The sequence below is a fragment of the Gorilla gorilla genome, chromosome 4, assembly GCF_029281585.2.
Source record: "Gorilla gorilla gorilla isolate KB3781 chromosome 4, NHGRI_mGorGor1-v2.1_pri, whole genome shotgun sequence".
In the NCBI taxonomy this organism is placed as follows: Eukaryota; Metazoa; Chordata; class Mammalia; order Primates; family Hominidae; genus Gorilla; species Gorilla gorilla.
This window is the reverse complement of record NC_073228.2, coordinates 177,511,327-177,535,860: the sequence shown is the minus strand read 5'-3', so window position 1 is coordinate 177,535,860 and position 24,534 is coordinate 177,511,327. Positions and strand designations below refer to the sequence as shown.

The 24,534-nt window shown below is 47.9% G+C and overlaps 1 long non-coding RNA gene across 1 annotated transcript; it reads left to right on the top strand.

Moving 5' to 3' along the window:
* On the top strand, positions 1-24,275 carry LOC115934554 (uncharacterized). Its single transcript, XR_010134002.1, has 3 exons — positions 1-132; positions 1,266-1,427; positions 22,978-24,275. It is a non-coding gene; the product is annotated as an uncharacterized lncRNA (long non-coding RNA).
* The last annotated feature ends 259 nt before the right edge of the window (positions 24,276-24,534 follow it).

Here is a 24,534-nt window from a genome sequence, read left to right as displayed (position 1 = left end):
TGTTTTCTTCCCAGGGGGAAATAAAGGAAGAGGTGGTTCCATTCTGGAGCTGAGAGAGACCATGAGGAACAGGAAGAAACAGGCTTGGCTGTGGCCCAACCAGGTGTGCGCCCCCACCACCAAAAAAAATATGTGAGTGAGACAGGAACGTGAGGCATCATTTTGGATATTAAAGCACAGAGTGACATCAGAAACCTGAGTAACCTGGGAACATCAGGGGTACAAATTTGGGCTCTTGACTTTACCTTTCTTTCTTTGAGCACCTTTGCGTTTCTTTGGGGTATAAATCCCTAGGGAAGTGAACCGCCTCTAGGCCCCCATGCCAGGCTATGTCTCAGATCACCTCCCTCTGACAATCCTCGGAAAACTTCTCCCCCACACACCTTCCTCCCCAGAACATCCAGGTGGTTCTTTGGGAAGAGAGCCATGCCTTTTCAGCTGGGCCTCGGGTCCTTATTTGGAAGGGATTGCGGTGGGCAGGGGCTTGGATGCAGCTGTGTGGGCCGAGGAGCTATGACAAAAGTCCTTGAGCAACTGCTGGGGCCCTCATGGCACAGAAAAAGCTGCCACCACGGCAGGGTAAACATTCTCAGCCCCTCTCAGCGTCACCTGCTTCTCTTCTGATTCACCTCGGGGCCTGCCCGGGGGCTGTGGATGCAGCTGCCTCTTCCGCGCTCATGTCACGACCTCCACTCCAAGCTCTGGCTGGAATCTGGGTCTCCCCACCCTGTGGGACCCCTCGTATCATGTTTTGGCCGTGCTTGGGAACTCAGGAGGGGGTTTCCTGCTTGCAAAATGCCCACGCATAACAGGACAGCCCTGTGTCTGATACAGCTGAGCAAAGTCTGGGACACGACAGAACAGGTGTCACATCCTGGCTTTGCCACCAGAGCCTCAGTTTATGTAAATTGGGGAAGATCTCCACCCTCACACTTGTTCACAGCAGAGCTGTGGAGCCGTGTAAGACCTCAGGCCCTGCCGTGATGCTTCTTCCCTCCCAAGCCCGGCTCCGGTGCCTGCCAGCCGTGCCGCCTTGGCACCACCTTCTTGGCCCTCGCCAAGCCTCAGCTTCCTCATTTATGAAGTGGGCATAGTGGTCCTATCTATTTCACAGGATGCTGGTAAAGAACAAACGAGCTGATCCAAGTGTCCCCTGAAGTGCTACACCAGCCATTTAGCAACCTCGCCATGCGCCACCTGCATGCAGCCTGGAGTGGCAAAGGCCCTGAAGACGCTGAAGCTGTTGACCTTTTCCTCTTTTTCAGGAACATGGTCCCTGGGAGTCATTTTCTTTCATCATCCACAAATAAGAAAAGATGTTGCTACATTAGCTCCAAGATAGCTCTTTCCACAATGGGAAATTTCTGCTGACAGTCGCTAAGGAAACACAGGCCCACTGGGCGGGGCTCTCGGCCAGCATCTTGAAGGTGGGTACAGGAAGCAACTCACTAGTGACTTTGAGTGTCACCTAGCAGGTCTCCACTGCCTCAGGGGTGGCTGGCAAGGGCAGCGCAGGCCTCCACCTCCACGGAGGGGGCTCCATCCATTGTACCAGCAGGTTGGCTGCAGGATGGCACCCCTGGGAAAACAGGGTAGTCTTGAGGGCCAGGAGAAGGTTGGCATTAGAGGAGACTGGGATGGGCCCCAGATATTTTGTTCTCAGAGGCTCCGACTCCATCTGGTCAGCTCCATGGCCACTCTTGCCTCACTGTGGAGGCAGAAGCAGCTGGCATTGCCATGGTAACCAGGCAGCACCAACTTCCAACTCACCTCTGAATTTTCTATGACAACGAACATGTTTGCAAAGTGAGAGCCATGAGCAGAAAATTATGCCAGGGAGCTGTGGGGAGCTGATAAGGAAGGGTGGTCAAATTTCCTACCTCCTTGATTAACCAAGAATGCAGAAAAAAGGCACAGGACTAACCCAAATTCAGGCCTGAAAGAAACGTTAGCTACACTTCCCCATGTTGGGTTAGAGAGTACAGTAACTACTGTTCCCTTTACACATAAATGCTCTAAGCAACTGTGACCTCTCAGGCTCTGGTGCAGATGCTGGGACGAGGAGCTAAGGAGATGAAAAGACAGACGGGACCTGGTTATCAGTGAGATGAAAGTCCCTGGAACCCAGATTGGAGAGGGCTTCATGGGAAGGAGGGCTTCACAGATTTAAAAAATTCAGGCTGGGCGTAGTGGCTCACGCCTGTAATCCCAGCACTTTGGGAGGCCGAGGTGGGTGGATCACCTGAGGTCAGGAGTTTGAGACCAGCCTGGCCAACATGCTGAAACCCCACGTCTACTAAAAATACAAAAATTAGCTGGGCGTGGTGGTGCGTGCCTATAATCCCAGCTACTCTGGAGGCGGAGGTTGCAGTAAGCCAAGATTGCACCACTGCACTCCAACCTGGGCAACAAGAGGGAAACTCCAACTCAAAAAAAAAAAAAAAGGAAAAGAAAAGAAAATTCAGATTCCCAGAAGATGCAAAGGGCATTCCCTATGTGCCTGGCAACAGGAAGGTAATTCCACATCTATCCCACACCCATCTCATGATGGGCCTGGTCTCTCCTCGCCATTGTAGAGTCAGCCACATAATTATTTTAACATCTCTAGTATCCACATTAATAAAAGTAGGCAGAAACAGGTACAATGAACTTTAATCATACATTTTATTTCATATAATGCATTCAAAATATTATTTCAACATGGAATCAATATAAAAATGATTGCTGTGATTTTTTTCTTTTTTGAGACATGGTCTTACTCTGTCACCTAGGCTAGAATGCAGTGGTGCGATCTCGGCTTACTGTAGCCTCTACATGAGGATCAGGCGATCCTCCCACCTCAGCCTCCTGAGTAGCTAAGACCACAGGTGCCTGCCACCACACCCAGTTAATTTTTGTATTTTTTGTAGAGACAGGGTTTCGCCATATTGCCTAGGCTGGTCTCAAACTCCTGGGCTCAAGCGATCCGACAGCCTTAGCCTCCCAAAGTGCTGGGATTACAGGTGTAAGCCACCACGCCCGGCCTACTGTGATGTTTTATGTTCCTTTTCCTTTCTAAGTCTCAGAAATCTGCTGTGTCTTTTACCTTGACAGCACCTCTCAAAACGGACTTGCACATTTCAAGTGCTCCATGGCCGCATGTGGCCAGTGGCTACCATACTAGATGTTGTGGTTCTGGATGCTGAAGGTGGAGGTGTGGCTACGTGATATACTTTGCCTTGGGTTGGAGAGCTTGTCCACTTCAGAGCTGAGAATCCAAGCCAGGACTGTGCCATGGGAAGGGGTCCGAGCAGCAGGTGTGGTCCTGGGAACAGGGAATCTGCTGCAACAGCTCTGCTCAACCTCTGCGGACATTTTGGGCCAGGTCATTCTTTGTTGTGGGCGGCTGTCCTGTGCATTGTAGAATGTTTACAGCATCCTCAGTCCCTGCGCACTAGAGGCCATTAGCAATCCCTGAATTGTGACAGCCAAAAATGTCCCCAGATGTTGCCAATCTGCACTGCAGATTCTGGACTTGCCAGCCCCCATAATTACGTGAGCTGATTCCTTAAGGCAAATCTCTTTCGAATACGTGCACCCCCTATCAGCTCTATTTCTCTGGAGAGCCCTGATTAATACAACAGATTTCCATTAGCTACTTTTTGAAGAAGTAGGAGAAAGATAAGTTAGGTTTTCTGTAAGTGCCAGGAAGAAACACAGTGTTTAAAGAAGGAAAGTCACAAGCAGAAACAGCATTTGGTAAGGAATCATCTCATGATCAGATACTGGAGATGCTGGAATGCCGGCCAGGGTGGGAGACAGCTTTAAGTAAGACCAGGTTGAGGCATGGAGTGGGCTGGGCCAGGTCCCAGCTGGGCTGGGTGAGGTGATGGGCCTGTGGGGAGCTGAAGGTCTGAATGTTAGTGCAGTGGTAGCTAGGACCAGCTGGACTTGACTGCAGATGTGTGGGAGGGCAGGAGATGGAAGCAGAGTCAGTCAGCTCAGCAGCTAGGCTGGGCCCTGGGGAATATGAGCAGGAGCAGGTGACAGGAGAGATGAGAAGTTTCTGACAAACAATGATCAATTCTTAATGGGACCCTGCTTGATTGTACTTAGTTGCTGGGCACCTGAGCAAGAATAGGCCGGGTGCACTGAGGAACGTGGCACCTGAAATAAAGCAGGCCGGTGGCAGGGGCGGAGGGTCCTGGAAGCTCTGAGGCAGATGAGCTCTCCGAGGAGAAGATCAGAGAGGCCTGCGCTGGATGCCTGGGGCACCGCCCCTGGGAAGCAAAGGATAAGAAGCCAGTGAGGGAAAAGAAGAGGCTTGACCGGCAGTGCCAGGAAGGCCCCACCGAGCAGCAGAGGCTCTTCCTTGAGACCCTTCCTCTGCTCAGGAGCCTATGGGGTGCAGTAAACTGAGTCTGAGCTCCCACGTACCCCACCATGTGACCTTGGCTGATCGCCTCCCTAAGCTGCAGCTTTTCATCTGCAACTTGTAGGTAGTAATTGCCACCCCGCAGTTACTGCAAAGATCGGATGAGGTTATAATTGCTAAACCTGAGGCACTTAATAGGTGCTTAATAAACCTCTTGGCCTGCTGGTAGCTGTCTGGTCATAGCAGCTGTCCCATCCTGACCTGTGTGCAAGGAAGAGCATGCTGGCCTCTCCTGCTCTAAGACACTATTGTCAGGCACTCCCTGGGGGCGGAGCGTATGCCCTAACTCTAACAGCCCTCTCGGGAGGGACTGGTGTTATCATCCCTACTTGACAGATGAGGAAACTGAGGCTCAGAGACTTACCCAAATGTTCACAGCTGGTAAGTGCTACAGCTGAGTTTCCAATCCAGGCTGCTGGACTTGACAGCCTGTGTGGCTCTGCTCAGCCACTAGACTCTGAGCTCCTTGAGGACAGGGATGGCCTCACTCAGAATCTCACACTGCACCAGACATAGCAGTCAGGACAAAAGCTCTGCAGAGAATTCTGGCAGTGCATTGACACAGAGCAGGACCAGGCTCCTCCTCTGGGCCTTCAATGCCTCTTCTTTTCATGGCAGAGGCTCTGGGGGTCAAACAGTCATTATGCCCAGAAAAACAATGATCAGGATGGTTTGATAGAGGGGAGGCAGAGAGCACTGCGGTGGATAGATCATAGGCGCTGGAGACAGATGCTGGGGTCTGAATGTTGAACCCATCACTTCCTAATTAGGGGGCTTGGAGCAAATTACCTTACCTCTGTGTGCCCAGTTAGCTCAGATATAGAACAGATCATGAAAATGCCAACAGCCAGGACTGTTGTGCAGGTTAAATGGGATCATATAAGTAAAGCCTGCTCCACAGTGAGTGCTGAATAAATGTGATTCATTTGGAGATCAAGTAGGGAAGACTAAAATGAAAGATAACACTTGCCACTTATCAGACATCTGAGATGTTTCCAGTAATTCCTCTGCATTCATTCCAATAACCCTCACCACCTGCCCGGGAGGCAGGGGTTATTATACCATGTGGCTGACAGATGGGGAAGTTAGGGTCAGAGATGGCACGAAGTGTCCGAGGTCACACAACTGAATAACAAAGCCAAGACCACGTTTTGTTTTTTGCCTGAGAATGCCACGCCCTCTCCTGCCCTCAACAGCTCCTGGAATGCTAAGGAGGAACACAGACCTGTTGGCCAGGCTACATGGTTGAGAACTCACGATTGGAGAGAGAGGAGGAGGGCAGGGGAGTAGAAACTCTCAAGGGTTGGACCTGGGAGAAGAGTTTTAGAAGTGCTCTATGTATGCCATTCCTATCCCAGTTTCACAGATGAAGAATGTGAGGCTCAGCCACCTGGAGGGTCCTGCCCAAGATCACAGAGCCAGTAGGCGCCGAGTGAGGATTCAAATGAGATCTGACTCTGAACTGCCTGAACATGAGGTCTCACCTCTGTCCAGGGCACCCCGGAGTAGGAGTGGCAGGTGGATGGGGAGTGGGCTGGGGAGGTTACTGTCTTCATCCACAAGTATCCAAGGAAGTGCCTAGAGCATTCAGAGGACAAGGATGCTGCTAAGGGGATTTCTGGATCCCACGTGGATTGTGATAAGCATTAGCTCCCTCCCAGGGGAGGACAGGGGCTCCGGACAGAGCCAGGATACACTAAGCCCATGGGCCTGTGGAGAGACCCCGCACGCTGATTGGAGCTGCACTCTTCCATTTCAGTTCTAACCACACTGTTTTCTGCCTGGCATGCCAGTTCCTAGAAGAAGGAGCTCCATCTCTGTCTGTATCCCTGGCAATTCCTACACCGACATGTAGCATTTGAACTCACATCACGTCCTCTGCTCCACACACCCAACTTTTTGCTCACTATCCCCACATCCTTTGTTTTTCCTCAAAGAACATGTCCCTACTTGACACCAGGTGTTTATTTACCCCTTAGTTGGTTGTCTACGTCTATCCCCTATGCGAGAATGGGAGCTGCAGGCTGAGAGACAGCCTGCCTGTTTTATATGTGGAATTCACCTAGGAGAATTCCTGGCACACGGGAGGGGCTCCATAAATACCTGCCGAGTAAATGAATGAATAGTAGGTGCTCAGTATGGTTTTCCAAATTCAGTGATTGAGCAGACACTGTATGTTAGGCAGTTGCACATGTTACTGCATTTAATTCTCATGCTCAGCTTTGAAGGGAAGAACTATCTGTCTTTTACAGATCAGATGAGAGAAGTGACTTCCCCATGGTCACATGTCTAGTTGGCAACAGAAGTGGGATTCAAGTCCAGTTCTGCCTGACTTCAAAGCTTATTCCTGTTTGACTTCACCCTGCTGCCTCTAAGATAAAGGGGAGATCAGGAGAGCAGAATGCTTGCTTCCCCAGAGGAACATGTGGTCTCATTTTCTGCTTAGGGATAGCTCACAGGATTCATGAAGTGGTCACCAGAGGATAAGGACCAACCAGGTTAATGTAAAGAAAACACCCAGCTGCAGCTGTTTAATGAGCAACTCAAAGCTGTGGATGAGGTAACTGACCTCATTGGAAGGCCTAGGAACAGCCCTGCTGCTTTCAGCTCTTGGTTTTACAGGGGCTCAGAGAGGTGAGGTGACTTGCCCAAGGCCACACAGCTAGCTCCTAGAAGAGCTATGTGGAGATGTGATCTAGCTCTACTTGGCTCCAAAGCCTGTTTTCTCCCAAGCTGTTTCATGGATCCATTGACAGGTCCCGGGGCCAAATTGCAAAGCCATCTCATAGGCGCCGGGTCTTATCCCACTACCACAGGATTTTGCTGTCAGATCCTTGGCAGCGAATGTCTTTCTTTTTTTCTTTCGACTTTTATTTTAGATTCAGGTTGTACATGTGCAAGTTTGTTACCTGGGAATATTGTGTGAAGCTGAGGTTGGGGGTACAAATGATCCTGTCACCCAGGTACTAAGCATAGTACACCCAACAGTTAGTTTTTCAGCCCTTGCTCCTCTCCGTCCCTCCCCACTGTAGTAGTCCCCAGTGCAGTGTTCCCATCTTTATGTCCATGAGTAGTCAATGTTTAGCTCCCACTTATAAGTGAGAACATGTGGTGTTTGTTTTTCTGCTCCTGTGTTAATTTGCCTACAATAATGGCCTCCAGCTGCATCCACGTTGCTGCAGAGAACATAATTTTGTTCTTTTCCATGGCTGCATAGTATTCCATGGTGTAGATGTAACATATTTTCTTTATCCAGTCCACTGTTTATGGCCACTTAGATTGATTTCTTGTCTTTGCTATTGTGAATAGTGCTGGGATGAACAGGGGAGTGCATGTGCCTTTTTGGTAGATCTATTTGTTTTCCTTTGGATATTTACCCACTAATGGAGTTGCTGGGTCAAATGGTAATTCTGTCTCAAGCTCTTTGAGAAATCTCCAAACTGCTTTCTAGTGGCTGAACCAACTTATGTTCCTACCAGCAGCGTACAAGCATTCCATTTTCACCACAGCCTCATCAGTATCTGTGGTTTTTGACATTTTAGTAATAGCCCTTCAGACTGGTGTGAAATGGTGACTCGCTGCAGTTTTGATTTGCATTTTTTTTATGATTAATGATGTGCAGCATTTTTTCATAGTTTTTTTTTTCGGCCACTTGTATGTCTTCTTATGGGAAATGTCTGTTCATGTCTTTTGCCCACTTTTTGATATTTGGTTTTTGCTTGTTGAATGGTTTAAGCCCATTGTCAAATGCCTAGTTTGCAAGTATTTCCCCCATTCTACAGGCTGTCTCTTCACTTTGTTGATATTTTCTTTTACTGTGCAGAAGCTCCTTAGTTTAATTAGGTTCCATTTGTCAATTGTTGTTTTTGTTGCAATAAATTATTAATTTATTATCATAAATTATTTCCCAAGGCTGATGTCCAGAATGGTGTTTTCCAGGTTTTTTTCTAGAATTCTTTTTTTTTTTTTTTTTTTTTTTTTTTTTTTGAGACGGTCTCACTCTGTCTCCCAGGCTGGAGTGAAGTGGTGCAATCTCAGCTCACTTCAACATCTACCTCCCAGGCTCATGATCCTTCCACTTCAGCCTCCTGAGTAGCTGGGACCACCAGCATGCACCATCACACTTGGCTAAGTTTTTGGTTTTTTTATAGAGGCAGGGTCTCCCTGTGTTGCCCAGGTTGGTCTCAAACTCCTGAACTCAAGTGATCCTCCTGCCTTGGCCCTCCAAAGTACTAGGATTACAGATGTGAGTCACTATGCCCAGTGTTTCTAGGGTTCTTATAGTTTGAGGTCTAACATTTAAATTTTTAATCTACTCTGAGTTAATTGTTGTATATGGTGAAAGGTAGGGATCCAGTTTAATTCTCCTGCATATGGCTAGCCAGCTATCCCAGCATCACTTATTGAATAGGAAGTCCTTTCCCCATTGCTTATTTTTGTCAGCTTTGTCAAAGATCAGATGACTGTAGGTGTGAGGCTTTATTTCTGGTCTATGTGCCTGTTTTTGTACCAGTACCGTGCTGTTTTAGTTTCTGTAGCTTTATAGTATAGTTTGAGGTCAGATAATGTGATGTCCCTGGCTTTGTTCTTTTCACTTAGGATTGTTTTGGCTTTGGCTATTTGAGCTCTTTTTTGGTTTCACATGAATTTTAGAATAGGTTTTTTCTAATTCTGTGAATAATATGTTGGTAGTTTGATAGGAATAACATTGAATCTGTAGATTGCTTTGGACAGAATGGCCATTTCAATGACATTGATTCTTCCAATCTATGAACATGGAATATTTTTCCATTTGTCTGTGTTATCTGTGATTTCTTTCAGCAGTTTTGTAGTTCTCCTTGTAGAGATATTTTACCTCCTTGGTTAGCTGTATTCTCAGGTAGTGTGTGTGTGTGTGTCTGTGTGTGTGTACTGTAAGTGAAATAAATGCTATTGCATTCTTGATTTGGCTCTGAGCTTGAACATTATTGGTGTATAGAAATGCTACTGATTTTTGTGCATAGATTTTATATTCTGAAACTTTATTGAACTCATTTAACAGTTCCAGGAGCCTTTTGGTGGAGTCTTTAGGGTTTTCTAGGTATAGAATCATATGGCCTGCAAAGAGAGATAGACTGACTTCCCCTTTTCCCATTTGGATTCCTATTCTTTCTTTCTCCTGCCTGATTGCTCCTTGGCATCTAATTTCCACTTCAGTGTGGATCTTCTCAGCCTTCTTTGAGTTTTAATAAGTGTCTCTAGAAACTGAAACACCTTGTGGGTCTGATCAAATAAACCTCTGAAGAAAATTCCAACATTTGGGCCCAAAGATTGGGTGCAGTTGATAACCATGACCCTGTCTTCCCAGCATCACTTCCTTTTCCTGGAACTTACTCTGCCCCCACTCCTAACACTACCTCTGGCTGAAGACACCATGTCTCATGTGATCCTGCTCCCTCATCACTATTGATTGGCCCAATACAAACTGAGCCAATCATGGTATTTCCTACCTCGAGGACAGTTTTGATTGGTCCAATTCAGACCAATCAGAGACTTCCTGTGATACTGGCATATAAGAAATGCACACATTTGTTCTTCCTCCTCAGTTTCTGGCACAGAGCTCCCAAAACCCTTGTAATTTTCCAAGTGATAGGGGTGACAGGAGCATCTTTTGTTATAATATTTAGTCTTAGTCCCTGGTTCCTGACACATGAGCTTCTAAGACCTTTGGAATCTCCAAAGCAGTAAGAGTGTCTTTTTGTATGCTAATGAGCTGGGATCTCTAACGAGCTTCAGGATGGGGCTGGTCACCAGAAAGACCAAGGCAGGACTGGAGGGTTGGAACTTTCAGCCCCACCTTCCAACCTCTGGGAAGGGGAGAGAGGCTGGAGACTGAGTTAATCACCATTGGTCAATAATTTAACCAAGCATGCCTACGTAATGAAACCTCCATAAAATCCCTGGATGGTGGAGCTCAGAGAGCTTCCAGGTCAGTGAACACATGGGGGCATTGGGTGGAAGGGGTGCACCTGGAGAGGGCATAAAGCTCTGTGCCCCTTCCCTCCTACCTTGTCCTACATATGCCTTCCTTCCAGCTGTTCCTTGTTGTACCTTCCTGTTCCTTCCTCCCAGCTGTTCCAGTTGTACCCTTTATAGTAACCCAGTAATAATAAGCAAAGTGCCTTCCTGAGTTCTGTGCGCTATTGTAGCAAATCATCAAACCTGGGGATGGGACCTCTGATGTATAGCCAGTTGGTCAGAAGTATAGGAGGCCCAGGACTTGTGAATGGCATCAGAAGTGGGGTCAGTCTTGTGGGACTGAGCCCTTAACTTGTGGCATCTGATGCTAACTCCAGGTAGATACTGTCAGAATTGAGTTAAATTGTAGGACATCCAGTTGGTATGAGAATATTGGAAATGGGTTGTTGGTGTGGATAAACCTTACATGTCTGGTGTAAGAAGTATTCTGTAATTAGAAATAGGTTGTACTTTCCCTAGGAATTTTTGAGTGGGAACTGAGGGAGGGGGAATGTTTCTCTCTGGTGATAGAATGTGTAAGATGTTCAACTTAAAAACCAAGAGAGAACTAATTATCAGAGAGAAATTTGAGAGTTGAGACAGCCTGCCACAGGACGTTTAAATCATCTCAAACAGGCACCACCTTCCTAACTTCCTTGACTTGGGAAACCAACCATCCTGGGGCCACTCAGTCCCTGTGGCATCTATATGGCTCGTTATCCATGCCCCCAGAGCACAGAGGCAGTCCGGAGCCATGGCTGAGGTGCAAGATCTAGAATCAGGATGCTTGGGCAACAGTCCCAGCCCTGTTACCTATGGTGTGTGATGCTAGACAAATCATTTACCTTCTCTTTGACTCAGTTTCCTTATCTGAAAACAAGAAGGATTATAATGGCTTCTTTCTATAAACTTGTGAGCATTAAAAGAGAGAAGATACTAGAAGGTGCCCAGTAATAGTAGGTGCTATGATGATTATTATTATTGTTATTATTATTATTATTATTATTATTATTTTTTGAGACAGAGTCTCTCTCTCTTGCCCAGGCTAGAGTGCAGTGGCGCCATCTCGGCTCACTGCAAGCTCCGCCTCCCGGGTTCACACTATTCTCCTGCCTCAGCCTCCCGAGTAGCTGGAACTACAGGCGCCCGCCACCACACCTGGCTAATTTTTTGTAGTTTTAGTAGAGACAAGGTTTCACTGTGTTAGCCAGGATGGTCTCGATCTCCTGCCCGCCTTGGCTTCCCAAAGCGCTAGGATTACAGGTGTGAGCCACCGCGCCTGGCCCGTAGGTGCTATTATTAATTGCAAACATAGTAAATTTTCTTTGTCCCTGTGGACACACTCTTTGGTGCCACAGCCTGCTGTACTAGGGTATTTCTCCATGGAAATGTGGACCACATAGATGCCAGCCTCACTTTGGCCCCACAATGTCCTCTGAAGGCTCTACCCGCAACCCCTTCCTAGCCCAAGCCTCCCCCAGCTGGGCCTAGCATGGCGAAACCCAGAATTCCTGGCTGAGCCCAGAACCCTCCTGTTATCTGAAATCCGCCCGCAGAGAAGCCCCTCCCAGCCAGGCTGCTCACCTCTCTCCAAGATGCCTGGCACACGCATGCACCAGCACACACAGCCTCCTGTGCACATGCACACACATGCAGGCAAACCCCACCCCCTCACAGGCACACTCCTCTTTATAGACACAAATTAATATGTTCAACAATTATATTCATACCCTTGAATTTAGACCTCATACTTCCACTCATATGCACCATACGCTCCTTCATTGAGCACATGGATACAGGATTATCCATAAATGCAAGTGTCACAGCCACGCACTCACACATGCACACACACACCTGCACATGATTCTGATATGGGACAGAAGTTGACTTTCCTTGGGAAGGACTGGTAGCCCAGACTGTGCAAAGTCAGGAGGGCAGGAGGAAGTTAGCCAATGGGCAGTGGGCTGGGTAGCGGAGGATACCCTGGCGGGAACTGAAAGGTACTTCCGTGGTGGACAGAGGTGGTTCTGTTTCTTAGTTACTCTGAGAGTACCTTTTGCTGAGTGCTCCCTCCTGGCCAGCCCCGTGCTCAGGGGCTTTAGTCAAAAGACCTTCTTGGGGAGGACTTCCCCAGCATCCCAACACGAGCTTGCAAACCCCCCACGTTACCCACACAGAATCACATGAATGTCCCCTCGCCCTCAGCTTGCCTTTCCCTCCCAGCACTTATCAGCCCTAAAACACCGATGCTGTTACCTTAAAAAGGTTGTTTCCATTGTTCATTCCTTCCCTCTAGAATATACTGCTTCCTAAAAGCAGGGCTTTTTTTTTCTCTGATATGTTCCCTGCTTAATTTCCAATACTACAATGCCTGGTTCTTAGCAGGCAATCAAGAAACAAGTGGTTTTAGGAATATCTTATTTCATACTCTGTACAGCACCCTGAGGTAGGTGCAGTTCAGAGCCTAGTCTTACAGAAAGCAGAGGCTCAGAGAGGGTAAATGACATACCCACAGGCACACAGCTCCCAAGTCACCACCAGGTTCTGACGCAGGCAGGTTAGCTCCAGAACCTGGGCTATCAGGGCCATGGTCTACCTCACCAGCGTATGAGAACAGGGAAGTTCACTACCCTTATCTGGACTCGGTTGCTCATCGGCAAAATTTAGTTCAACGCTATATTCTTTCATGTTTCATCCAGCCGGGGGATGGTGTGATTTCATGCTTCATGGGAGTAAAGGACTTGATGCTTGCCAAAGCATTTCCAAATAGCTTACCTCATTTCATTCCCACAACCCAGGCTTTCCCAAAGGTTCCTTTTGGCAAGGAGCCTTCCTGAGCCTCAGGAAGGTGAATACCTGGCCTGAGGTCCCATCCTCGGGAGGGGTGGGGTCACCCTTGAGCAACTGAGTGTCCCCAGGGCTATGGGTTGCCAGAATGGCATAGACTTCTTCCAGCCCCCTCTGTCCAGGGACAAGTTTGGTTTGCTTCCCCAGAGAATTATCAACGCTTGCTACCTTCTCTTCTCTCTCCTGTCTTTCATTCAACTTATTAATAATATCAATGAGTATCAATATCAATGAATATCAATATCACCTACTAGATGCCAGGCACATCACTGGCCACTAGGGCTGCAGCTCATCTCTGTCTCCATAAGCTTGCATTCCAGTGGAGGTGCAAACACAGCCTGATGTGGTGAGTGGGCTGATGGCAGAAGTTCGGGAAACGTTAGGGGTGCATGGGTATGGCCCCCAAGGGTCCAGGAAGGCTTCTTTCCCCAAGGAGGAGGTGATGCCTGAACTGAGACTAGCAGATTTGTAGGAATAAATTAAGTGACAGTTGGGGAGGGTGTCCCTGGCCGAGGCCCAGAGGTCAGCAAGCCAGGCCATCGGGAAAACTCACCCCACCCACCTATCCACTCTGGGACTCAACCCTGCACAGTCAGTGCCTCTGGAAGCCACCGACTCTTGTCGGAAGGGAGCTCCTTCCAGTACCATCGAAGGGGCTGGCTGCTGCTGGAGCTTCTCTGGGCCCTTCCAGCTTCCCTGCTGCCTGGCCTACCTCCTCCATCTCCAGGGAAGCAGGATTCATTCTAGGCCTGATTTATTAGCCTCATCCTGGAGTCATCCCAGATGCTGTCGCTGGTCTCATTTACTGACCTGCCTGAGGGTGGAGGAAGGAAATTCATTAGGCCTGCAGAGCCCATGGCCAGGCCCATCTGTCTGGGCATCTGCCTCCCCTCCCCTCCCCTCTGTTCTGCTCTCTTCTTCCTTTCTCTCCCCTCCCCTGTTATTCTCCCCCCGCCCCACAAAGGAAGGAAGCTCTGTGCCTGAGTCTTCGCTCAGGATTACCAAGGCAGTGACACTACAGAGCCAGGTCCCCAGGGGAGGATCCTGACCAAGGAGGAAGGGAGGCACAGAGGTCTGGAGAAACTCCTGTGCAGCCTCCAGCACTGCACCCTGAGGCTCCCCCAGCCTCCTGCCAGATCCAGGAAACACACATTCTCCATCTGGGGATTTGGAAAGCTCTCTCCCGGGTACAGCAGACCTGCCCGTTTTTATGCAAAAGGTGTCTTCCTGGGCAAGTTGTAAGAAAATAAGATCTCCTGAAATAGATTGCTACCTTTAAAACAGAAGGCAAGAGGCAGCCTCGGAGGCATTTTCATTCCCGACACAGGGCCAGCAAGGCGATGTGAGGGAACAGAGGGTTCAATGCTTTTTATTTTCATATGTTTTAAGGATATAAAAATATATAAACTTATAATTAGTGTATCTAACCCTTGATCACACAACATAAAATTGCTTTGAATAAAGCTAAAATAGGTACTTACGTTTCTAGAAGCAGATCAATTTAAAGAAAAGCGTAAGTAGAGTTACAGAGGAGAGTTACAGAAGATACACAGTGGTTGACAAAGACACTAGAGTTTAGGACACATTACTCTGAAAGAGTAGGTCAGTGAACGCATTGCCAAGGTTAAACTTCTTGTGAGATGAAGCAAACCTTGATTTCAGCAGCGCATCTCACGGAGGGAAGCTGCAACCCCGGGTACCTTGCCAAGCCGGCACCTGCTCCCCTCAGCCTGCAGAACAGAAGCCATCCAAAACAGATCGCATGTGTGCAGTGACCCCGGAGGTTTAAGCAAACATGGCCTCAGGCCTCAGTAAATGTTTAGCCTTAGTGACTGGCTGGCAGGGGGGTGAGGCCTGAGGCCCTCTGTCCCTGACAGCTGGCACTGTGGGGGCAGACTGGGGCGGTGAGGGCGGGGAGGGAGGGCCTGGGTCAAGCTCCTCGCCCTGTGCTCATCTTTTCTGACCTAAGGAGAGGCTGACACTCTTGGAGGCTGAAAGAACACAGGGAGAGCAGTGTTTTTGCAGCTTCTGTGTTGGTAAGAGCCTGGAGTCTCTCTCTCTGTCTCTCTCTCTCTCTATCTCTATCACACACACACACACACACACACACACACACACACACACACAGAGCAATCACTGCACCCAGCCACCTCTATATACATGTACACAAAGCCACACAGTTTACACAGTCACAGGTATTTAAGTACAGACACACTATTCACACACAAATACATATATAGACACACATGTACAGTCCATCCAAAATATATGTACATAAAAGCACACCATTACACCTTCATATGTGCACACACACACACACCCAGACTCACTTCATACACACATAGATACAACAGCCACAGCTCCCCATCACCTACACACACACACACACACACACCTGGACACCCAGCTCTAATATAATCAGATAGAGATATGCATGCAGACATATTTGCCTGTATAGTCAAACACATAGGCAAATAGAGAACGAGACACCACATGAACAAAGGCAAACCTATACACAAAGACACAGAGCACACTTACACATATATCTATAGACCCACCGTGGCACATATGGGTAAGTGCACACAGGCAAACTCACACACACGAGCATGCACAGGCAGAGAACACAAATGTACACGCCCAGGTGTCATAAAGAACAGCCCAGCTTTGGCTTGGGAACATCACCTCAGACAATAGGATCGGCTGCACCGCGCGTTTCCTCGGCTGCCAGCTTCCCAGCCACAGAGGATGCCTCACCTGCTATGTCAGTTCCCCTCTGCCCCACCTCACAAGAAGCTCAGAAGCTGAGGAGTCATAGGGAGACCTCCCTACTGTGTCAGAGGTAGGTAGGCACCACCAAGATCACATCCAGGCCGTTCCCACCCACCAACTCTTTGTCATGAGGTTTGTATCAGATGCCCTGTCTGCTGCTACAGCACAGAGCCAGCTGGCCTACAAAGACCATTCGGTGTAGTGAAGTCAAGCAGACCTGAGGTCAGGTGCTGCCTCTGCCCTCCACAGCTGTGGATCGTGAGCAAGTCACTTCACCTCTCCGAGTCTCAGTATCCTCACCTGTAAAGTAGGTGTAATGATAACACCTAGCTCAAAGAAGAGTGTGAAGGTTAAATTAGTCCTGCATGTACTGACCACTTAGCACAGCTCCCGTCGAGCCGGAAGCACCCTATAAACCAGGCATTTGTGAGAAACACGGCACTATGGACATTTTGAGCTGGATAATTTTTCATTGTGGGAAATTAGCAGCTTCCCTGGCCATTACCTGCTAGATGTCATTAGCACCCCCTTCCAAGTTGTGACAACCAAAAGTGTCTCCAGACATTGCCAAGTGTCCCCTGGGGAGGGGGGCGTGGCACAAGAGCTGCCCCGCTGAGAGCCACTGCTATGCATGTTGACTTTTATTATTGCTGTTGGCATCATCGTTGCTAATACACTGGCTATGAGATGCTCAGAACAAAAAGGGAACCTGAAGCTGGAATGAGGATAAGCTCCGGGTGGCTCCCGTAGTCATTTCCTGCCTCTTTCCTCCTCCCTCCCGCTTTCTCCACCTTTGTTGCTGAAGCCACCTCGCAGGGCCAGGCCTGGCCTTGTGAGCAGCTGGAGGGAAGAGAGTTGAGGCACCCGCGCACGTTACTGTGGGAATGGAACTGAAATGGCTTCCCATGGGTGGGTAGTCTGGCCAGGCGCAATTCTGCACCTGGAAACTGGGCCTCCTGGGAAGTTAGGATGGACCTCACTTCTGGGCAATCTTGGGTGGGGCTGCGGGGGAAGGGGGCTGGGGAAATCAGGAGCAAAGAAAGCTCAGGACAGCAAAAGGGCGGAATATGTGACATGTTGAAATAACCTAGCCTCATCTATTAAAATACAAAATGCATGTATCTTTTGACAAAGGGATCCCTTACGTGGGAATCTGTCCTATAGAACAACAATCATTTATACGATTTGTAAGTACAAGGTGTTACTGCAGTACTGTTCATAGTGGCAAAAATCTAAAAGCCACCTTTGCATGTCTGTCAGCTGGGGAATAGTTGAATAAATTGTGGGTCACCCACACAACAGAATATTTTGCACCTGTTAAAAAAAGTTTGCTACATATCCAGTTATCTGGATTAATGTCCAGCACATTATTGTTAAATGAGAAAAACAAGATACAGAATACTGTAGGATCCCACTTTTTGGTAAAAATCAACTAAGAAGCCCTATTTTTTGTATGTGTCTGAATATGAGGACAACTAATATTAGTTGCTGGAAAGAAAGGTAGAATGAGATGAATATGGAGAGATTACTTTTCATATATGTGTGTGTATAAGTGCGTAGACCTATGTGATTATCATGTTTTATGCATTGTTATGAGTGCAAGCTACCTCACTAATTTCTGCAGAGGAATTTAATAAGGAGTTGTTATTTTTTTTTCTTTGAAAGAGAGTCTTGCTGTCACCCAGGCTGGAATGCAGTGGTGCAATCTAGGCTCATGGCAACCTCCGCCTCCCGGGTTCAAGAGATTCTCATGCCTCAGCCTCCTAAGTAGCTGGGATTACAGGCACACACCACCACATCCGGCTTATTTTCTGTATTTTTCATAGAGACAGAGTTTCACCATATTGGCCAGGCTGGTCTCGAACTCCTGATCTCAGGTGATCCACCAGCCTCAGCCTCCCAAAGTGCTAGGATCACAGGTGTGAGCAACCCCTCCTGGCCAAGGACTGTTTTTAAATGAAAAGGAAAGAACTCATTCCTGAACCCATCTCTCACAGCGAGGTTTTAAAGCATGGTGTGGACTCCTTCACTCGTAAATAGGTTCAGCAATTCTATCTTGAGAATCTGCTATGTGGTGGGCACAGCTCTGAGCACGGTTAACCCAACAGGTGAAAAGATGCATCCCTACCCCAAAGCACTCACCTTCTGGTGGAAACGCAGAGAACAGAGGAACACATCCATGTATAAGGCATTGGGAGGTCATGTTTACAAGAAAAACAGAGCAGGGTGAGGTACAGCCATGAGTGGTGGCCTGCCTTCTGGACAGGGTGGTCAGAGAAGATCTTGGGCACAGACCTGAACAGACTGAGGGATGGAGGAGCCTGGGGAAGGAAAATCCAGGGGAGGGTGACCCTCCAGAGGGCCTCTGAGGGTGAATGTGCAGAGGCAGAATGTGCCTGAAACGCTGAGCAACCAGGAGGTCCGTGCGGGAGCTTGTGTTATTTTGGTGCAGGAGCTGGTGTTATTTCGGTGCAGGAGCTGGTGTTATTTCGGCACAGGAAGGACTTTGAATGTCATTCTAGGGGATTTGTCTTAGAAAAACAGGTTTCATCATTCCTGGACTTGTTCAAGACTGCGGTCAGCCCAGGCTATATCCTGGAGGGTCTGAGCAGAGGTTCAGCAGAGGTCCTGGTGGGCTCCAGGCAGGAACTGAAGGTGCTGAGCAAGACCTTGGTCATTGGTGCGAATGAAAGCCACAGTGGGGTACCCCAGAGGTTTGAGCAAACATGGTTTAAACCTCTGCAGAAACTAACGAAGTCACGTACTCTCATAACAATGCGTAAAACATATGATAATTACATAGACTTATGCACTTATCCACACACATATATGAAAAGTAATCTTTCCGTATCCGTCTCATTCCACCTTTCTTCCCAGTTGGATGTGGTAGAACAGACACTGCTGGTGGGAGAATCCTTGTGGAGCAAGCCCTTTGGCAACAGTTGGTGATTCCTAGTCAAGCTGAACATGTGCACACACTGAGATCTACCACTGCACTCCTGAGTGTGTCCCCTCCAGGAACTGTAGCATTCCAGTGCCAGGAGACCCACACAGCCTGCGCACAGCAAGATCATTCAAGATAGCAAAACCAGGAACAGCCGAAATGTCTACAGAGAGTAGAATGTGTGAGAAAACTGGGCTACCTTCCTCCAGGGCAGTACGATGCAGCAGTGACAGTGAATAAATGGCTGCTGCAGGCATGGGCTTGGGTGAATCCCAGATCCTCACGTGAATATAGGAAGCAAGTCACAGAGCACAGAGTATGATTCCATTTGCACAAAGTCCAAAACCAGACAAAATAGCTAGACTTTGTTTAGAAATCCATAAATAGGTCATGAAAGTATACAGAGAAACAAGGGAGTAATTGACACAAAATTTTTTAAAAAGTGTTGTAGACTGTAATTTTTTAAGTGAAAATGGTTGATATTTCATTGTATGACTCATTTAAACAGGAGCCAAAATGGATGAATGTCTTTTACTTTGTTGTTGTTAAGTAGGTGATGAAGGTAAAATTATCAGTGGATGACATTAATCCTTCTCTCTCCGCCGTTTTCCATAGGATTGTAGGTTTAAAGCAAGAGTGTTCCATGGGATTTTCCATGGGATTGTAAGTTTAAAGCAAGAAAGTCAATACTGATGATGCCTTGAAATAAGTTATACAATTATACCCATTTCAGAGATGAGCAGAATGGGGCTCAAAGAGGTGACAGCACTTACTCAAGTTTACCCAGGATTCAGATCCACACTGGTAGGACTCCAAAGCCAGAAAGAACTTGACATATTTGAGGAACTGAAAAGAGGGCAGGGGTGGCGGGAGCACAGTGTATGAGGGATAGCAGAAGGATTTGTAGGTCATGGAGGGAAGCTTGCAACGTTATTAATGGTGCCCTAGGGAGTCACCAAAGGGTTTTTAAGCAGAGGAGGGACAGAGCCAGATCTGCATTGTATAAAAACTTCTCTAGCTGCTGTGTCACAAAGAGACTGTAAAGGGGCAAGGTGAAGGAGGAGACCAGCAGAGCAGCCACGGCCGGGACAGTGCAGAGGAGGGAAGATGACACAGCTGTGAGACATTTTGGGGTGAGTCACAGAATTTGGCAATGGACTGAATTTGAGACTTGAGGTAAAAGAAGAGGTCAAGAATGAGGCCAGATTTTTGACTTCAACAGCTGAGTAGAAAGAGGCGACATCTGAAATAACTGAAGGAACGGCAGTCTGGGGGGACACAGGCCTGGGCGCTCTCAGAGTGGCACACTTTAATGCAAATGGCCTTCTGCTTTCTGCTCCAGTCCCCGCACTTAAGGAAGGAATAGCCACTGAGCTGTATGAACAGCCACCCCTGCCCTCCAACAGAGGCCATGTTCTTGAAATGCTCGTGCACCTCACTTTTCTCTTGGGGTGAGTTCTTTCCTCTGCTCTTCTGCTGACTGACACCTAGTCGGCCAGTCCAGGCCTGTCTGAAGCCTTGGGTGAGACCCCTGGTGCATCTCATGTTGTTAATTCCTCTGGCCTTTTGCTAAGTCCTCTACTCCTCTGCCTTTTATAAGGTCGAAGGGAACTCTAAAAAATCTATACTGGCCCATCAGCTGCAAAAAGTAACTGTTTGGATCTCTTAGAAGTTGGGTGGTACATGAAGAGCAATGGAAAACACTCCCCTTTCCTGGAGCATTACCTGAATTATTTAATAAGTTGCTTTCACTGGAGTCAATATAGTACCTAAGTCAAAGGCCTTTGAAGTCAGACAGGTGTGAGTTGGAATCCAGCCTCTGCAACATCAACAGCTGTGTGATCCTGGGCAAGGGACTTAGAGTGAGTAACACAGGGTCTGGCAGATAGGAGGACCTCAATCAACAGAAGGTGGTAGTGATTTGGGAAAATTGTAAAAGAAGAGACTTTTGGCTGGAAGAGCCAAGATCTTCCCTCCATTATATAGGTGGAGGAACAGAGGCCTGGAAACATTACAGGGTTTGCTCAAGGACCCACATTAGAGGTGGAACTCTACCAGGAGTTAACGCCACAAATGACTCCCAGCCCTGTTCTCTCTCCAGACCCCCTGGGGGAAAGCCGCAGACATGAGTGAAGGCAGCAGGACCTGTGTGACGTGGGTTTTCAGTTGATTGCAAGGTTGCTGGGGAGCAGAGGGACCCACTGCAGTCCCACAGGCTGGATGGTTTTGTTTTATTACACAGGGTAAAATCTGAACTAGCTGCTACTATTTACATATCAGGAGGTTTCCTGAAAAAATCAAAATTTCTGAATTTTTTTGAAAAATCAGAAAACATAGCCACCCAGCCCTGTATTCCTACAGGGTGGCAGTAGTGGGAGCTGACCTGCTGCTGTGCCCTTGTGGATCTGTGCTCTCCAGTTTGCCACAGTCCCTATCCCTCTCTATTGTCTCCTGGACGCTATAGCCTGGTGTCACCTGCAGCTGGCTATCATGCTTGAGCTATTGTGTTTTGAATATGTGGTCCACTTTCCTCATTTGTGTGACCTGCTCTGTCCACAAAGACATGCACTTGCGATTCTGGCCCTAGAGTGTCTCCTTAAAAAAATGTTTAGAACATAAAGATATATACATGCTCCAATCCATTGCTGCCCTATTAGCTATTGTTGTGGAACCCTGAGTCATTTCTCTCAAAATTCTCCTGGCAAATATATTCCCTCTGAAATCTTCCTCCCCACGTCCATTTGGAAATAGAAACTCCTGCCCACGGCTGTAGTGGTCCCTTTCTCTGCATCCTCCACTATTCCTCTTCTTTTGGATCTTGCCAAGGGTTATGGTCTGCAGTTTTCCATACCTTTTCCTTTCCCCACCCTACCCCCCTTGCCTGCTCACAGGGCCTCTCCTTCTCTCCACATCGTGGAAACCTGGCCCTATGCTCTGCCTCGCTGCAGCTCTGCATGGCTGGCCCTCCTTTCTGCATCTGGTGGGCAAGAGGAACCAAAAACAGACATTTACAGGGAGCAGGGGATGGGGACAGGTCAGGTTTCTTGAGTTTCTTGGAGCAGGAATGTCAATCACCAACCCTGTACCCTTACGATTCGCTCTGGACAGTGGCATACTAAATCTGTACTTGCCTCCCTTTCACTTTCAGAGATGAATAAACAAGAATGTCCTGCCTAAGATGTTTGGGGCCTCTCCTCTTTGACTTTCTATTCTACTGCCTCTGTTTAGACCTGTGCCACTTGCAAACTTGCCATGGCCTCCCATCCAGCCTTCCTGCTTCCAACTCACCCTCTCCTGTCCCTCTTCCACCCTGCCTCAAGCTTGATCAGGTCTCCCATCTGCGTGAATCCCATCAAGAGCTCCCTATTACCTTCAGAGGGAAGCCCAGGCCCTTGGCCAACCACGCAGGGCTCACCTGACTTCCCAGCCTCATTGCTCATTTCTCCCCACCAGCACTGGCACTCAGTCTCGAAGGCCAGGAAGCTCTCACCCGGTTTTTCTCCTTGCCCTCATTTTTTTTCTCTATCAGAAAAACTTCTCTCATCAGGATGGAGCTGGGGAGGGGGCTACTCCCACTGATCCTTCAGGAATCAGTTTAAACACCACCTCCTCCCCACCCTTTGTCTGACTGCTTGTCTCCACCAAAGCGTTTAGATTGTTTTGTTTCTCCTCTGCTCACACCTCTGCTGTGGCCTGCCTGGTTGCACAATTTACAGATCTGTCTCCCCCAGACTCTGAGGCCTCAGGCAGAGACCCTCTGGCTCATCTCTGTGTCCTCAGAACATGGCCCAGGATCTGGCGTGACGACAGCCTAATACAAGCTTGAGGAATCGAGTGATGCAGTACTGAATTTCAGCAAAGACATAGGTTGTTCATAAAAGGCTGTCCTTGGGGTTTTTGAAATATGTTTCCTGCTTTATAGAAGCAAGGACCATTCTTCAAGAAGATGACCATGGGCCTCTCTCCACCCTTGTCAACCACAAGGCCCTTTCTATTCCTTTCACAGGAATAGGTCCTTCTGTCACGGGGCACAGGACCCTTGACCGCAAAATGACGTGAGTTACCACTGACCATTTTCTGGGTTTTGATCTTGTGACTCCAAATGGATGGTAAGCTCCTTAAGGGAAAGTCTATGATATTCATCCAACCATCCATCCATCCTTTCATCCACCCAACCATCCATCCATCTGACCATCATCCATCCATCCATCCATCCATCTATCCATCTTCTATCCATCTGTCTACTCACCCATCCACCCATCCATTCAATTATTCATCCATCCCTCTTCCATCCATTCACCCATCTTCCATCCATCTGTCCACCCATCCATTCCACCATTTATCCATCCAACCACCATCTATTCATCCAACCACTCGTCTATTCATCCCTCTGACCATCCAACCATCCATCGATTTGTTCAATTATTTTATCAAGCATCTACACTGCACCACACACCCTAATGGGTGTTGGGGAGAAAATGGAGAGTAAAATCAGATGGGACCTCTGACCTCAGTGCAGCTAACCGTCAGTCCGGTAGAGGAGACACGTAAACTGACAATTACAAATAAACACAATGTGTCAACTCTGACAAGTGCTGTGAGGGAGAAATCAGCAGTACTGCGAAAGCCTTTATGGTCCTGGTGTGAGAGGCGGGATGAGTCCAACACAGCAACAGCAGCAAGACCGTGGGGGAGTGTGGTGCAGATGGGCAGGTGTACAGAGCCTGCGGGCCATGTCTGCCAGCCCTCTCTTTGTGCATTAGCAACAGTAAAACGGGGCTTGTGTTTGGGCAGATTATACCACTGGTCTTGCATCCCAAACGTCTCTTTGTTCACTCATTTATACAAACATGCTCAATAATATTTATGCATTTTTACTGTGACATCATTTTCTTATATAATAAAAGTGTCTATTTATATACCGTATATGTATATATATAATACACAGATGCACACACACAAGCACATATGCACAGAGCTTCTTGACAGTCAGTCCCTCATAAGGTAGTCCACTGCAGTGCAGTCATCACCATCCTCAGACCTCAAGATTATATAACTAGAGCACCTTATATTTTTATATTTTATTATGTATTTAATAATCACATAACTCTTTAGTGAATGCCAATTAATTACGAGAATGACATGCCTTCTCTCTGCTCCTCATAATATCCCCCTTAGATAGATTTTGTCTCCCCACTTACAAGACGTGGAGACTGGGCCGGGCACGGTGACTCACGCCTGTAATCCCAGCACTTTGGGAGGATGAGGCGGGTGGATCACATGAGATCAGGAGTTTGAGACCATCCTGGCCAACATGACAAAACCGTCTCCTCTAAAAATACCAAAATTAGCTGGGACTGGTGGCACGTTCCTTTAATCCCAGCTACTCGGGAGGTTGAGGCAGGAGAATCGCTTGAACCCGGGAGGCAGAGGTTGTAGTGAGCCAAGATCGTGCCACTGCACTCCAGCCTTGGTGACAGAGCAAGACTCTGTCTCAAAAAACAAACAAACAAACAAAAACAAAAAAAAACAAAAACAAAAAAACAGACTTGGAGACTGAGGC